The following is an 18,974-nucleotide window of genomic DNA, read 5'->3' as shown; positions in this document are numbered from 1 at the left end:
AATCCAATAGTGAGGTTTTATTTTACCAAAGTGGTCATTTTTGAAAGGTCCCCCCTAAAACCCTCATTTAAATGAAACATCCAAAAAACCCATTTTGTCAAACAATTTCACATGCACAAATAGACCAACATCCCATCATAACAGCAAACCTAATATCCTCAAATCTATAATAAAAATTCATATATCCTACCCTTTCTTTTACCCTCTTATGCATTCCCATGGATTCGATCTCAAGTTACAATAATAAAACCAGAGCTCTGATACCACTTGTAAGGAAACGTCCAAAAAATAATATAACTATTTCAACATAACCCATAATAGATCTGAAATAAACATGCAATTGAAATCCACATGCAAGAGAATAGACAACATACCCACAAAAATGTGACATAAGATATACCTTAGGAAACCATCATTGAGAGAAAAAAATCAGCGTCCAAAGGCATCCATCACCATGTATTATTCAGTCAAAAATACCATTGCAATATAACCATGGAAGCCTTCAAAGCCATAGCCACTACCAAACAATCCATGTGAACAAGAATGAATCCACACATCCCATGTCATGCTTCTAGCCTTCAAAAATTCTCCCTTGCCTAACCTGTCAAGCCTTGTCTCGCTCGACTCTTGCCTTTTTCCCTTCTCACTCTACAACAACTAGCCTTGTAGCTGGTTATATAGTAGCAAGTCCCACAACACTATTAAGTGGTATTACATAAACCATGTGGTACCTAACCCACTGACCCCACATTTAATATTTGGCATTTAATTCCTTCCCCCAATATTAAATAATTACATGAAATATTATCACAATGTTATAGTACAACTCATCAAGAATATCCCATGAGAATCTTTACATATTGCACGTCCATCTAGGTGAAACATTACATAACAAAATAAAATAATACAATATAACAATATTATGCAATGTGTGCAACACCCATTATCTCAACACTTGGATCATTAACTTAGGGGCCTTTTTAATAACCTCTAAGTTTGGAAACACTAACTTCTACAATTATGACATACACTAAGTTCTTTACAATATTATTGGCTTTGATGCTAATTTAGTGTAGAGGGAAACTGCATTAGCTAAAAAAAACTCATAATATTAATTTTTAAGGTCTTAATGACAATCCAATGATCTTCTTAACTAGTTGCCTTCCCAAGGATTCTATTTGATCTTGTCTCAGACCTTCCAAACGTTCTTACCAAGATCACCTAACTCTTTCTAGTGGATTTATAAACCCTCAATATTAATCAAATGTTACTTCCTAATCATCATCATGGATTACTTTCCTTAACCACTCTATCAACAAGTTCTTGATCACATTTATGCTTCCCATGGATGAATGAGTTTCTATGCTATTTAGGCCCAACATGTGGAAATAAAATCTTTCGTTCCAAAGTAGCACAACCCATAAGTAATTTGATTCAATAAGGCTTAAAATTAGACCTAATTATTTTAGCCCTCCTAATTGAGTATTCATCTTTTCTTTATTTTCTTTCAGAATGACCTATATATTGAAAAATAGTTTTGGATACCCTTTTGCGGCTATCAAACAATATCACAAAATAGGGATTTGGTTTTACTCCTAACCCTTCTAGCTTAATTTGATAAAAATTAGACCTAATGCACAACCATGAATGAAAAGTACATAATTGAATAAAAAACATTCACTAGTCAACTCACCTATGGATTTGAGCATTTAATTAGGGTATGCACCTTCATAAGGAACTGAAATACACCTTTGAATTCCACTTATACATCTTCCTTTCTATGTTAAAGGACTTCTTTCTTGCCTTCCTAGCTCACCACCTCACTATGATCAGCCTACAAAATCACTTAAAAGGTAAGAAATTGATGTTAGAAACTCAAAAATTTATTTAAACCTCTATTGCATGTTCCATCTTAGCATTTTAAGAAAGATTTTAAATTTTGCATTGTGGAATGCAAGGATACTCTCATTTTATTGCCAAATCCTAGGTTTTCTAGGGTTTAAGGATGCTCTTGCCTAAACCTATGGCTCTCCTTATTGTCAAAAATTTAGGAAAATATGCTAAGATTTTTAGATGGATAACTCATTTGACTAAAATTTCAGACTGATTATAGATCCTAACCAAGATTGTGCAATAAAGATGATGAAAATAGAGTAAAAGTAGATATGGAACCTACTGAAAATGTTTTGTAATTGTCTCCAATGTTTAGTAACCATAAAAAATCATTCCCAAGGCCTTTTATATTGCACTTGGATTAGTTACACTTAATCACAACTAATTTCTAGCTTGAATTTACTATTCTTCCTAGAATTGCAAATGTTACAAAGTTGTCACTTTGTAACATTTTAACAACTTTGTAATTGTGCATGAATTTTCAAATTGTCACTTCTAAATGCTTATTGAATCAAAAAAATACTCATTTCTCCTAAATGACCCATAATCAACATTCCTAAACCACTATTTTAAATTTTTAAACCCTTAGTACCAATGAGCCCAAAAGTGACTATTACTACCAATAAGAGCCCTTATGAGAATAATGAACCTCAAGAGAGATTTGTACAAAAAAGTTCACCAACTTAGGATAGGTCATTGCATCTCAACACATTATAACACATGGAAAAAATTCATAATAAGTAATCATGGATGCTCTTCAACCAAATATGTTGATATTAGTGTTTCTATAGATGGTAAATTGTGTATTTTTTAGAATGATCTAGTTTAGATTCTACTACAAGAAAATAAAGTGGCTTACTTGTAGGAGCTACTTTAGCATTCGAGAAATGCCTCATGTATAGTTATTATAGTTCCATAAAATGTGTATATTTCCAATGATGAATTTTGGTCCTAGTGTAATGGTGTGTCAATAATCCCTCCACCCACAACTCTCATATGCCATTGTTGAGTTCCCTTACCAACCTTATGATAGGGGAAGATATTTTTGGGCTCACTAGTCTACTTTGAAATCATATGGTAGTTTTACCTTACTTTGTTGATTGACAATGGAGTTCTTGCCACTTCAAATGGATTATGTTTGTTCAATATTGACCAAGATTTGGTTGATTCACTTAGTTCAAGTGGTTCATGTGGCTAGCTCTAGCCATTTCTTCCACCAAATAATGAATGCATGTAAAAGAATAAAGTTGAACATAGATAGTTCCTCTTATCTCCCTTGGCTCCTTTAGGGTTGGCTTCTACAAACTTCAGATCCAAGTCAATCACCATATTGCTAGAGAGGACTAGGCATGTACACTTTGTACCTTAGCAGAGGCAGAATCTGAGATCCATTTCTTTTTCAAATGCCCTAAATACTAAGAGATTAGAAGAGATAATTTTATTGTCTATTTAGACATTGCAGATCCCTCTCAAATTTTTTTTAGGTACACAGATCAGCGTTGCATTGTGGTTTAACTTTGTGAGTCCTTACAACTTTGCGACCATACTTTATAACTATCATTTCCTAGGAGTTAGACCTAGGCACAACTTATTATGACCTTCTTCTTGCCCTTAACTCTAGCTTAGGATGTGAAGCAACCATATAGTTTCCCTAACACAGGCCATTCCAGATCTATGAGACCCCGCAGGGGACCTCTTCCCCAACAAGACTCCTCTCGTAGCACTCAACTTCATCACAAGGCCTCTGGTAGCTGCACAGATAAGTTGTTATTGGACTTTTTTCTTGTGAGGATAGATACCTAATCTTTTCTATGATGTCTTTTGATTTCTTCTTCATTTGTTGTGCTTGTTCTTTTTTGGACACAGTTTGGTGCTCCATTTGTCTGCTTTCTTCTTGGTGATAAGCTTCCAATCCTACAAACCCACATTATCATCTTTTGTTGGACATTAAAAAAATTATATTATCTTGGACCCTAATCTAAACCTTGATGACATATGAGGTAAAAGAGATTATCAAGACTTCCCACCTTCTACAAACATGACCTTAGTCCTTAATAAAAATTTTCATTACTTCTAGAGTTTTTGTCATCTTTTCCAGACTATGCCCATTTGACTATTGAGAGTTGATTATAAGTCCCTTAAGTTTTTTTTTTTTCCTATAAGAAAATTTTAATTATATATACTATAAAAGATGCATTCATTTAACTAAAACCAAAAAAACACCGCACTTTCAAGTTGCCCTACCCTTTACCCCAAATTTTTTAAAGCAAGAGGCTATTTGGATATGGAAACAATGGATTAGGCGAATAAAATTTGAAGGAAAAAGCACATGCAACAAAAATGTATCAGATTAGGTCTACCTATATTGTCGTGACACATGATCCATATGTTCAACATTATGTGTATTAGTTTGCAGCCTTAACAACAGAAAAATTTCTTCGACTATGTTGATATCCTTATTTTATAGTCACACATGATATAGGAAATCAATTTTTCAAAAGTGATTGTCATAGTTAAATGTGCTTCAAACAAGGCATGCACTTATGAATATGTATCTGACCCAGTTGATGAGATTCCACCAACGTTAATTTTGCTCACAAATATGTACACTAAAATTTAGCTATCATGTTCTTTTTGTCTGACAATGGATGTGGCTATTCTAGAGCCACATAATGTTTATAATACCTATAGATGATCCAAATAATTATCTTAATTTGGTCTCCCTTTGGAACAGGAGAAATAGGGGTACTACATTTTTGGAGACAAGCTTTGCTGATTTGAAGAGTTCATACAGTCAACCTGAAAGTGTTTTCTTAAAAGAAAAAAAGTCGTATTGTTGCAGCCAATCCAATGAAAGCTCTGACGAATTCAAATATTTCCTATTTGTGAAGAAACAGCCTCCATCTACAAATATATTGAAGATAATCCACACAGTGAACAATGGACCAGTTCAGATTTATGAAGTGCCATCCTACAATCACAGTCAATTGTGATTGAACCAAAATCTTTCACCTTGGCATCAAATGCACAACAGAGAAAAGACCACATGATCTACCTCTGGAGACATCTAATTTTATGTCAGAGTCATCTCTTCGTGCCTCAACACACTGAATATTCTGCAAAGCATTCAAATAAGCATTTGATTATGAGGCCTGATATGGGATCAATCTAAGGATGGGTAATTTTATGACCAACATGTAAACTGTTTGTCAGAATGTCTTCTGAAATCGTATACTTGAGACATCAAAAGCTAACATGGAATATGTTTGATCAAATGTTCATAATGAAAGTGTGGTGAATATAAAGATGAAACATAAAATGATTGAATGAGGTTTGTGATAGCATTCCACAAAATGCCAAGTTCAAGTCAAAATTTTTAAATGAATTTGTGAAAAGCGAGAGCAAGCACACAATAGGGGAAGATCATTGGTGTTATCAAAGATTGGAAAAGAGCCATATGTGTTATATAGCAATTAGAACCTTTAAAATATATCCTAGTTGTGCTTATAATTCCAATTCAGTGGACGCCTTTTCTTTCTTGTATTCATCTTTTATAGGTGGATATTGTGGGTACTAGAATGCAGAGTCTTGTGAAGGATGTCATGTACAAATGGAAGGTGCTCGATAAGTTTGTTAAGTGGGATGAGCCACTATGTTCATGCGGTGTTAATGAAGTCCACCTTGTCATTTCGATAATCATGATAGAAGGGGAGTAGATATTTATTATGCCAAACTGTTATTATTCACAATGTAAAGGTGGTGGCAGTGCTACTAGTATGAAATTGGATAAAGGGAGGTGGTTAGAAAGGTGGCAACTTCATGGTAAGAAGGAGCTATGAGAGAACATCAAGGAGAATGCTCGGATAGTAATTTAGGTGCTAAAATAGAAGAAGCTAATTATTATCAACTTTTCATAATAAGAGAAGAGTGGTGGCTTTCTTGCCTATATAGACAAGGCACATCAATTGTTTGACCAAATTCCACACTAAAGAGCATTCATTGTAATTAAAAATTTCTTATACATTTGGCAAAGTAGATGCAACTACGGTTGTTCAGATGGATTTTGTGATAAATAGTTGTCAAGATTCTACCAAGCAAAGCCACTAACTTGTTTGATAGAGCACCAAGGCAATATACATCATTACACCAATGTAATGGATGCTTCTCAATGTTGATATCTTGCTCTTAACCTAAGAATGTAATCTATTTGATATAATGATTACGACTATATGATAGCCTCCATAAGACATCTTTAGTAGATAATGGAAACATGGAAGTGTTTGATGTGGAGTTCATTCCTACAACTGACAAGTTGATGGGCGCCAAGAAAGCATTATTTGACAGTGGCAAACCAGGCTTCGATTAGATTCATCAAAAACAATAACTGGAGTATGGCAGATCACAATTACAAATATTCAAAAGGAGATCAACAATGATTGATTATTAAATCTTCCTCTCTAAATGTGTAAGATCCAAATTTCAAGTCATATTGGGTTGATTTTGTAGAGGTTAATTAACCTCACCCAAATCAAGTATTTTGGAGGTGGTTATTAACCACAAAGAGGTAGTTATTAACCTCTGTGTCTATATAAGGATACCTTTTGGCTTTATAAAGGGAATTTTTGGCTTTGGAAAAAGGGAGCACTATGCTAAAATTTTGATTAGGAGTTGATATTTGGAAAGTATGTACAAAATTTATCTTTGTAATAAAAAATTCCTCTTAGGTTCTTGGTGCAAGAAAATAAAGGAACGTGCAATTTGAGTTCTCTTCTTCTAAATCTAAATTGTTAGAAATGTTGATTCTCTTTATAGTGAGCATTCTCACGTTACGGTGTAGATGTTTATGAATCTGTGGATCAGCATTGTGCTAGTAATAGTTTTCAAGCATAGATCTTGATTGTTTTTATTAGTAGTTTTAATTTAGTAGTTCGAGAAAGCCTTGGATTCGTGTGGTGCATTCATCATCATGAGCTTTCTCACCTTTTAGTTTTAGATTCTTTATTTGAAAAACCCTTTAAAAATTATATCATATGAGGGAGTTGCCCCTCTAAATGAAGAGGAAGGCCGCATACCAAGGGCCTATCCAACTGTTGTGTACAGTTTACCACACACTCAAATGGGAAAATTCTACTGTGACAAATCTGTTTACCAACAGATTTTTGGCAACTCTGCTAGGGAGACTAAACAAGAAAGATTGATAGTTGCCTGTAATGAAGCACGATGGTGCTACCACATGAGAGTGTGCTTCTAGTTCTCCATCCAACCTTGGCTTCCAAGAAACCTAGGAGGATATTATTTTAGATTTGAACACTCTAGCCTAGAGGTGTAGACGAAGTGCTCAACAATACCATCTGGTGAATCAAGTTCTTGAAGAAGAAGAAGAGTTCATTGAAATCCTGCAAAGAGATCCTATTGGTCATTGAAACAATAGTAGTTATCCCAAGAAGAAATAGGAAAAATGTTGGTCACATCGAAAACCAAGTGAAAAATAATCAATAACATGGTTGATAAAAGGTACCTTCCCTAGAATGAAGGTTGGTGACTCTATTTGAAGATGGCAATTTAGAATCATGGTTTGGTATAAGGGAAAAGTTGAAAGTGATAGTGATAGTGATAGTGATGATGAATAATTTCAATATCCTAAGAAACAGATTCCTGATGAGCCTCTGCGAGTTGAATTCTTGAAGAATTTATATGGTGGTAGGAGGTTGGATCCTAAAATGGTTCATCCCCACTTCAAGTTTTTTAAAAGATTGAAGAAGAGGATGGAAAGGACTATGGTTTTCTTTTTCATGATCAAAAATCCTTCTTGGAAAAAGATTTAGCATATAAAGATAAAGAAGGCCTTGTTGAAAAAAGTGCGTCATCTAAATCAGCAATGAGGAATACTAAAAATGTCTCTTATGCACCTATATCCCAGAAAAATTAGATTTTCATTGATCCTAAGTAGGATAGCTTCTTGAAGAGTTTCTATGGTGGACAAAAACTAGATCTAGGAGTGATTCATCCATCTTTGCTCCAAACTTTGCAAAAGATAGATGAAGATGATGGTAAAGATAATCAAATTTTCTCTCACAAACCAAAATCATTTTCAAAATTAAGTTCCATATGCAAGCATAAGGAAGAACTTGATAATAAAAGTGATTCTTGTCAATCGAAGATGGATAGTGGTGGTCAAAAAGGTGTCTGAATGCTTGCACCTATCTCTCATTAAAGTCATACTTCCATTGATCCCAATCAGGTTAAATTTTTAAAAATATTTTATGGCAATGCATGCCTGGATCCTAACAAAGTACATCCTTCTTAACTTCAAATGCCACGAGAACTTGAGAAAGAAGACTCACGCAAAAATTATTTTCTTGATAACAGAACATCTCCCAATCCAAATGTTAGAAAGGATTCATCTAGTTCTTCATGCATGAAAGAATATGAGGATTCTACATCTATTCAAGGAGATGGTAGAGACATGGTATCTATAGAAGAAGAATGGTCTAGTAATGTATTAAGGAATCATTGTGAAAATTTCCAAACCCAAGAAAAACTATTCAGTCATCTCGATTGTAATAGAAAAGAAAAAGAAATATCAGAATCTCAAGAAACTATGCAACATATGATTGAAGATGAGGAAAATGTGGATCAAAGTGAATTTCATAATACTTTTATTCCTACTTGGTGCCTCGATGCTTTAGATAATGACTTCCTATGTGGAGAAGATCTTCCCATTCATCCTTTCATGATCATTCACGATGAGGAATCTATTGATCATGTCAATACTTTAGATGTTCTGGCACAATATGAAATCACTACCATTGATGGAGATAAAAGCACCAATGAACTTCCACAAATATCTACTTTCCATGAGGAAATGGAGATCTTTACATTTGATGATATTGATGAACTTGTGATTAAAAGATCGGTTGATGAAAAGGATAAAAATCAACTTCTAGGAGAAGAAGATGAACCATATAACTTTGATTCTTTGTCATGCATACCAACTTTCACATTTCATGAAAGATGTCTTGGAGAAGAAATGATAATTCAAAAGGGGATATATATCATTGAACATATTGAAAATGAAAGCTATATGGATATGAAGACAAGTTTCGCTATTTTGATAGAAGTGAAATTAAATTCCATTGGCTCATTCAAAGTTCAAGGAAATCCTCTTTTTGAGTTTTTTCATCAAATAGGAAATTCTATGCCAAAGAACTTCTATGAGAAGAATAACCATAATGAAGAAAGTAATGAGTTAGCAGAGGATCTCATGGAGGAATCTAGTGAAGAAAACTCTTATGATGTATTTTACTCCAAGATTGTGCTCAAAATATTTGGATGTTAAATATCTCTATGAAGGAAATGTTTACTTAAATCCTCTATTCATAAAGAAAGGAATTTTTGTTTATGATCCTCAAGTTGGTATTCGAAGATAAGGTTTGATGGCTATAACTCCACAAGTTGCTTCAAATCATAGAATATATGAAGGCAATACAATATGAGGTTTGATATCGTTGAGTCTTAATCACCAAAAATATCTTTAGAACGAGAATTTTGATATTAATGGAAGGGAAATTGAAGTGATTACCAACCATGTTGACCATGATATTAGTATAACTTCATAGTACCTAAGACTTCAAGATAATCATTTGGAAGATAAGGAAGACGAAATGGATCATGAGAAAATTCAATATAACATGGATGTGCATCCTAGTTGGAATAATTTTACAAAAGATTCAACCATGATCATGCCAATGGAAAAGAAAGAGCATCTAGTGTCAGAAATGATTTCAAGACTCCATGATGATCAATCACTAGAAATTCAACTAGAGGGCTTGCCAAGTAGAGGAGAAGATCAAAAATGCATTCAGAGACTTGAGAATCTTATACTTCAACTCTTTCAAAATGAAGTTATCAATGCCATACCACAAGAAGTAGAGTTTATTTTGAAGTCTGATATTTTTTATGAAGCCTGGTTATTTGGATATGTTCTTTCATCCAGAGATGTGAAGCATGCTAGGAATCTCAAAGTTAGAATTCAAGTAGCACACTTATATTTGAACCCATGGAAGCTTAAGAATTGTTGCATGTTGGTACACCATGATATTTATTTTCCCCAGCTAGTGAATGGATTTGCATGATTATACCTTGAGTCATTGGAGGTAGGGAAACCTGCCTTGTATATAGTCTAGTTAGGAGTTTTTGTTGTGCCTAGTTTTTCTTTTTGTTTTCCCATTTTTGGTTTTCATTCCCTCTTTTGAAAATTGGTCCCTTAGATGACTATATTTTAAAGCCCAATTCATAAGGCATTATTTTATTCATTCTGGATTCAAGCTTCATCCTGTATAGTCCTTGTCCCTAGTTAGAGCCAATTGTTGCCCGGTTATAAAATTGTTTCAATTTTATAAGCCTCAGTTAATTTTTGAAACTTGCTTGGTTTTAATATTTAAATTGGCCATTTTATCTCTAAGTTTTTGCGAGTTTCTAAATCTTCATGTCTCCGGCTCATTCCTAGCTCTGCACAAGCATTTGAAATTTTTAAAATCTGACTTATGAGCCTCAAGTTATTGCAGGTTAATGGAGAAACCCAAAATATGTGTTTTCAAGTCTATCATTAATCATTAACCTCTCAAAACATTAATCATAACTTCCAAAAACATGTTTTTCTTGACCTCTCAAAAGGTTAATGATAACTTCAAAAAACACGTATTTCTTAACCTCTCAAACAAGTTAATGATAGCACATTTCGGAGTAGGTTAATTAACCTCTCCAAAAATGTGTGTTTCTTAACCTCTTCGAGATGGTTATTAACTTGTTTGAAAATTTCTCTACCTATTTAAAATTCTTCTATGAGAAGTCAAATATGTGAATGAGCTGCTTGTTGGAGCAACCAGTTCCATACTAGAGCAAGGTGGGGGAAGAGTAAAGCAGTTGGTCAAGGCATTTAAAATTTTTCTCTCACTTCCAAACTATGAAACTTGAGAGAGTCCTCAGACTAGGCCATTGAATAATTCTATCTACAAAATATCTGATACGAATCAAGGAAAGTGCAAACCCAGCGTAGGCAGGAGTTTGAAGTGGGTGCTTCCTGGCATGCAGCTAAAGGACTCTAAGGAGAGATCAAATGGAAGCAACATTCTATTTCATGAATACCATGATGGCTGGAATAGGAGAAATAGGGGTACTACATTTTTGGAGACAAGCTTTGCTGATTTGAAGAGTTCATATGGTCAACCTGAACGTGTTTTCTTAAAAAAAAAAAGTTGTATTGTTGCAGCCAATCCAATGAAAGCTCTGATGAATTCAAATTCTTCCCTTTTTGTGAAGAAACAATCTCCATCTGCAAATATATTGAAGTTAATCCACACAGTGAAAAATGGACCAGTTCAGATTTATGAAGTGCCATCCTACAATTACAGTTAGTTGTGATTGAACAAAAATCTTTCACCTTGGCATCAAATGCACAACAAAGAAAAGACCACATGATCTACCTCTGAAGATGTCTAATTTTCCATCAGAGTCATCTCTTTGTGCCTCAACACACTGAATATTCTACAAAGCATTCAAATAAGAATTTGATTATGAAGCCTGATATGGGATCAATCTAAGGATGGGTAATTTTATGACCAGCATGTAAACTGTTTTTTAGAATGACTTCTGAAATCGTATACTTGATACATCAAAAGATAAAATGGAATATGTTTGATCAGATGTTCATAATAAAAGTGTTGTGAATATAAATATGAAACATAAAACAATTGAATGAGGTCTGTGATATCATTCCACAAAATGCCAAGTTCAAGTCAGAATTTTTAAATGAATTTGCAAAAAGTGAGAGCAAGCACACAATAGGGGAAGCTCATTGGTGTTATCAAAGATTGGAAAAGAGCCATATGTGTTATATAGAAACTAGAACCTTTAAAATATATCCCAATTGTTCTTATAATTCCAATTTGGTGGATGCCTTTTCTTTCTTGTATTTAGCTTTTATAGGTGGATGTTGTGGGTAGTAGAATGTAGAGTCTTGTGAAGGATGTCATGTGCAAATGGAAGAAGCCTGATAATTTTGTTAAGTGGGATGAACCATTATGTACATGTGGTGTTAATGAAGTCCACCTTGTCATTTTGATAATCATGATAGAAGGGGAGTAGATAGTTATTATGCCAAATTGTTATTATTCATAATGTAAACGTGGTGGTAGTACTAGCAGTATGAAACTGGATAAAGCAAGGTGGTTAGAAACGTGACAACTTCATCGTAAGAAGGATCCATGAGATAACATCAAGGAGAATGCTCAGATAGTAGTTTGGGTGCTAAAATATAAGAAGTTGACGATTATCAACTTTTCATAATAAGAGAAGAGTGGTGGCTTTCTTGCCTGTATAGACAAGGCACATCAATTGTTTGACCAAATTCCACACTAAAGAGCATTCATTGTAATTAAAAATTTCGTATACATTTGGAAAAGTAGATGCAACTACGGTTGTTCATATGGATTTTGTGATCAATAGTTGTTAAGATTCTACCAAGTGAAGCCACTGACTTGTTTGATAGAGCACCAAGGCAATATACATCATTACACCAATGTAATGGATGCTTCTCAATGTTGATATCTTGCTCTTAACCTAAGAATGTAATCTATTTGATATAATGACTATGACCATATGATAGCCTCCATAAGACATCTCTAGTAGATAATGGAAACATGGAAGTGTTTGATGTGGAGTTCATTCTTACAACTGACAAGTTGATGGGCACCAAGAAAGCATTATTTGACAGTGACAAACTAGGCTTCGATTAGATTCATCAGAAACAATAACTGGAGTATGGAGGATCATAGTTACAAATATTCAAAAGGAGATCAACAATGATTCATTATTCAATCTTCCTCTCCAAAGGTGTAGGATCCAAATTTTAATTCATATTGGGTTGATTTTGTAGAGGTTAATTAACCTCACCCAAATCAAGTATTTTGGAGGTGGTTATTAATCATGAAGAGGTAGTTATTAACCTCTGCGTCTATATAAGGACACCTTTTGCTTTGTAAAGGGACTTTTTGGCTTTGGAAAAAGGGAGCACTGTGCTAAAATTTTGATTAGGAGTTGATATTTGGAAAGTATGTACAAATTTTGTCTTTGTAATTAGAAATTCCTCTTAGGTTCTTCATGCAAGAAAATAAAGGAATGTGTAGTTTGAGTTCTCTTCTTCTAAATCTAAATTTTTAGAAATGTTGATTCTCTTTGTAGTGAGCATTCTCACAGCATGGTGTAGATGTTTATGAATCTATGGATCAGCATTGTGCTAGTAATAGCTTTCAAGTGTAGATCTTGATTGTTGTTATTAGCAATTTTAATTTAGTAGTTCGAGAAAGCCTTGGAGTCGTGTGGTGCATTCATCATCATGAGCTTTCTCACCTTTTAGTTTTAGATTCTTTATTTGAAAAAATCTTAAAAAAGTATATCATATGAGGGAGTTGCCCCTCTAAATGCAGAGGAAGGCCGCATACCAAGGGCCTATCCAACTATTGTGAATCGTTTGCCACACACTCCATTGGGAAAATTCTACTGTGACAAATCTATTTACCAAAAAGACCCTAATTAATGAGCATGTTGGATCAGAAAAGACACTAGCCTACCATAACAAGAGCTGCCTTGTGCTGCAGGGCAGCATAGTTCCTGTTAGAGCATAGAGCATTATTGATTTAATAGGAATAAATATCAAGTAAAGAAAGACATGAAAAGAGGACGGAGGTTTTTATAATTTAATTAATTAAATAGAAAGACATAAATAAGATGTGAGAAGAGGGAGGTATTTATAATTTAGTTAATAAAATATTGATATGAATGTAAATATAGTTGGCATTTATTTGTAGATTTTATTTTATATGTACTATTTACAACATGAGGAAGAAAATATTTCATTTTAATATAAATAGTTAAATGTAAGAACTGTACATTTTCTTTAAAAAAATCTAAATTGAATAGTTTTTGTCTAATTTGCAATAGAAAATTATTGCAACATTTCAAAATCATATTAAAAATAATAATATTTTTCAATAGGAAAAAGTTTACCATTTTACCAATACATCTCAAATGTCAAAATTAGAAGAATAAGACATTTTTTAATATTGATTAAAAGGAAACATCTCATAAGATCAAATATGAATAATATAGATTACTATCAACAATAAATAATGCTAATATTATTAATAGAAAAGAAAATGTAACTTGAGAAATTTCAGTATTGAAAAACAAACAATTGACTAGAAGTATGATCTCATTTAGATTAACTTTTAAGACAAAATTGTTACAATAAATAAATAATGACACAAATAAAATATTAAACTAGTTTGAATTATCAATATTTATGAAATACATACAAGATAGCCAATTTTTCCATAATGTTAAAAAGATCATTAAAAACAATATCAATACAAGCCACACATTACATTGCTAATATAGATTTAAATCTTAATTATTGGAGCATACATAATTAAATAGATGAAAGTTTGGCAAATGTGAATCTTTTTTAAAGCCGTTCCCAAATGAAACTAATTCCTAAATGTTAGTTTTTTTAAATGGAGAAGTCTAACATTTGAAGGAAGGAGGAACATGCATATGATAGTGATGAATATAATAATACTACTAACCAGAATATGAAGCAGTGAAAAATTGACAAATGAAAGATAGGTGTACCTTACTATGCCCCTACAAGAGGAGAGATTTTTCCTCTTTGTCATTCTTGCATCCAAAACACAAGGGTATACACTAATATGAGCCTCCTACATGTTAAGGAAAACTCTACCTCCCACCTACACATAATGCACACTCATTACTTGCACATTATATGCTCTCAGCACTAAGAATAACCAAAATATTTAATAAAGGAATGTGAATAAATTTAATATCGATAACTAAGGTTTTAAAATGTATGAGTTGCACTTAGTAGGTTTTGTGTTCAATAACTTATTGTGCAAGGAAAATGCTCTCATTATCATTAATAATCCCAAGTTCAGCCAAAAGCAAATTGAGTTTTGCAAATCATAATGGTTTAGGATTTGTTACTCACGATTTCCCTTTTGAACCCACACTTGATTTGGTATCGATATCAAATAGAAAATAGAAGACTATTGGAGATTTAAAATTTATAGTGCCTAAAAATTCCTCCAACAACTGTGTAATCTCTAGCTACTAGATTTTTTGTCACAATGCAATACATGATGTATAATTTATCGACAAATAATATTTCATGTATCAGGACATAAGTTCAAAGACAAATATAGTCCTAAATAACATAGACATTGTAGACTGTTGACATATATGTGGAGATGGATTAATAAGTTCCACTAAAAGGAGTTGTTTAGAGTCTGTCTCAACTAACATGATGAAAAAGATAATCTAGAATAGATATAAGAAAGAACAAGAAAAATAAAAATAAACTACTTAGACCATAATCCTAGTATAAATTATATTTAATTATAAACTCGTGGTAGAAGAAGTAGAATACCCATCAAATCAATTAGCCAAACACAAATTGCCATAAATTGCCATGGAAAATTTGAGAAAATAATCTTGGTTTCAACACCTCAGAAGGAAGAGAGAGATTAGTATTTCTTTGAGTGACAAAGATGTATCGAAACTATCAATTACCTTAAGAGGTGTAGGTCTAATGTCCTCGATTGCATACAACTTATCAACCTATATTTCATAGGATTTGAAACATAATTTTAAAGCTTTTAATCCTTAACTTGTATTCTAGTAATTAAAAAAAAAGACAAGTGACAAAAAAAGTTGCAAATCGGATATAAAACCTTTCTTGCAAAGAAGACAACCTGGGGATAATATACAATGTGCCATCATTTTGTGCCTTTCTTTCATCATTTTCAATTCCTACATTTTTTGCCTTCCCCACCATCGAACTTATGGTATATTTATCTACATCTTTGAGGTGTGATCACCAAGAGGGATCTCATGAGTGATGTGGAATGAACCAACATGAGAAGGAAGTTGGATGGTCTCACAAGGCAACAAAGACAATATTAAATATTCTATGGTGGCAGGGATGAATAATTCTCCTCATATTTTTCAAAGCTCTCTGTATTCACAAGATTTAGGTTTTTCAAAGACTAGAAATTACAATAGGAGAAAGAAAGAGGCCATCATGTATTCCACACCTGAAATAGCCATTTGCAACTTCCTTCTATGCCTGTTCAACATGTACGAATTTCATAAGAAAGAAGGTCTCATTCTTTCAGAACAAAAAGTTATATTTTTATTTTGATCCTCTCAGGCCATGAAAATATATTAGTTCATTTCTCTTAACAGAGGCCATGTTGCAGCCATCATGCAAAATGTTGAAGAACAACCAAGGTATGAGGACTATTGAAATGTTGTCATCTTGAGTTGGGTAACATTATACATTTAATTGCTGCAATCCACATTATATGTTGGAGCTAATGTAATGAGCTAACAAAGGCTTGAGAACTATGCACACCTATAGACTTTGAGTAATGTCTTGGAATCCTATCCTCCTACCAGACATTGTTAGAGATCTCAAAAGAAATACCTTCTCTAGCTTTGAAATTTGTGCATTTTATTTGATAATCTTTGTTCACCATTTCTAGATCAATTAGACAATACATAATTTCTTTTAATATATGGTATACTTAAGTAACTTTTACTTTCCTTAGCCAAAACATAACATTAAATAGAAAATAGAAAAAATATGAACTATGATTGGTTGGTACAATTAATCTTTAATCACTAGTTATTATGTGAGCCTCGGAAATAGTTACTACCATATGCATGGCAAGAACTTATAATGGTCTAGAAGAGATTTGAAACCTGATAGAAACAACAACACTACCACTAAAAAATACAAAGTGGTCAATTTAAATAGATTAGAACTCTTTCTTATATGAATCATGAGCATGACATCTCTACTAGTCTCTTGGTTTGATGTTCTTTGATTTCTCTTATTATTGTCAATATTCAAAATTTATTGTTAAAGATTTTCTAATTTTTTTTTGCACACATTACTTAGTTGTCATATGTGTTAAAGCATATGTATACTTAATTTATTAAGTTTTTAGGATTTATAATTATGTACATAAGTTAATGAATAAGATATAAAATTCTATACTTTTTCCTTCTTATATTACCAAAGTTAAGAGAAAATAACATGTACAAAATCTTATACAATAAAGTAGCAAATCAAAAGTGGAATTTGAAATTGGATTAAAAATTCAAAAAAAGAAGAAGCATACTTTAATAATGGCTCACTCAAATTGGCCATAGCTACTCTCAAGAAGGGATTTTTTTTTATTATCAATTGTTTTCAAATACATACAATGAAAAATAGAAATAATTTTTAGATAAGAATTATCTAAAATAGATATAACCAAGAGGTTTGGAGGGAAAACATGGCTATTAGGTTTCATATATGATGCAGAGTGTTAGCAAAAAAAGATGGTTTTACCCAAAGTTGGGATATTGCACAAATGTTTGAGAAAATTTTCCTGATATACAAAAGGTTTAAATGCAAGGTTAGAAGGTCCAAATCCTTATTTACACTGACAATAGATCACCCTTGAAAAGATTCTACAATAAATTTCCTCCACCAATCTTCAAACTTTGAAATTCAAAAAATTGTTCTTTTACACCTAAAACCGAATTAGCCCTCCTAACTCAATGTTTCACACATAACTTGATATTTCTTCGAAAGAGTTGGGAAAAAAATAGGGATTCTAATATCCTTTTGGAAGTTCTTAAAGACTACAAAGTTATAGACTCCAACCCTACTCTAGCATTCCAAAATGGTCCGAAGACTCACAAACCTAATAGGCCTAATTGGATGTAGTTTCTTAAGGAACTATTCTAGAATGAGTAAATCAGATTTGATCACTGGTACTAATGGATTCGGTGACCCCAAAATACACTATTTTTATCATTCTTTTTCCAAATCAATACTTCTTATTTATCTAAACCTTCAAATTCACTTCCTAGTTGCTAAATACATGGAGATATTTAGCTTAGGGAAAGGAAGTAAAAATAGAAAACATCACTTCCCTAGTTTGTGCTTTTAAAATCTATTTTGACATCATCCTATCTTGACCCCTCCAAGTGGTGATACAAATCCACTAGTAGGAAGTCAAGTTAGGGCTCTATCCTTGATGGATACCCTAGATTGAAGGGTTTATCAGACCAATCTTGCAAGAAAGAATGTAACTTTTTCCCTACATGACAGAATGACTTCAAATAAACTTCTCAAACATTTTAACCCCTTCCTCTATCAAACCATATTATTTCTAGACTTTGGAAACTTATACACATAACCATACCAACAACAAATACAATGGATTTTTGACCAAAACATAGTTTATTTTATTGATATTAGTAAATCCTTTTATAAAATGGTGTTTTCTTCACTATAGAGAGATAACATAACCTTAAATATCCTTCCTCCAATGGATACAACCACATTTTAGGTTGTTGGAGGTGGTTCTCAATTTTTGTAACTTCTTGGCTAAAAGTTGCTAAAACTGACTCCTACACTTCTTATAAGCTTAATATAAGAAGAAAACTTTAATAAATTTAGGTATTAGACCATGGTGGTCTTTTTTAATCTAAAGCTAGCAAATAATCCTAACTAAAGGTCATGAAGGACTAATGCAATTAGGATTTATAAAACATCCTAAAGCAATGCCCTTTACAAGTGACCAAGACCAACATCTAACATGTATAAGCATCATTAAATCATGGTTATTATCATCTTAGATGATTGATGTAGACACTTTCTCCTTGTCCTTGCATGGGTACCCTACACCAAACTCCTTTGGCTAATTGGAGTTAAGTCCCTTGAGTTGGAATGGTGGAAAACTTTGCCCCACTCTTTCCAATCTGAGCTTTTGTCAGCCAAGTGGCTTCCTCTCCGTCTTTTCCTTGTCATTTTTCCAAGTACTCATAATACTCATGCCTCCTTGTTTGTTTTCTTACCCTTTTATCTACAATGCATTCAATGCTTTGTGGGTTGTGGATTGGTAGATGCTTGAGAGTTTCTTGAGTTTCAACTTCACCTTGTCCTATAA

The sequence above is a fragment of the Cupressus sempervirens genome, chromosome 1, assembly GCF_028749045.1.
Source record: "Cupressus sempervirens isolate cs-2001-9-10 chromosome 1, ASM2874904v1, whole genome shotgun sequence".
NCBI lineage: Eukaryota > Viridiplantae > Streptophyta > Pinopsida > Cupressales > Cupressaceae > Cupressus > Cupressus sempervirens.
Note: the sequence above shows the minus strand (reverse complement) of the source record.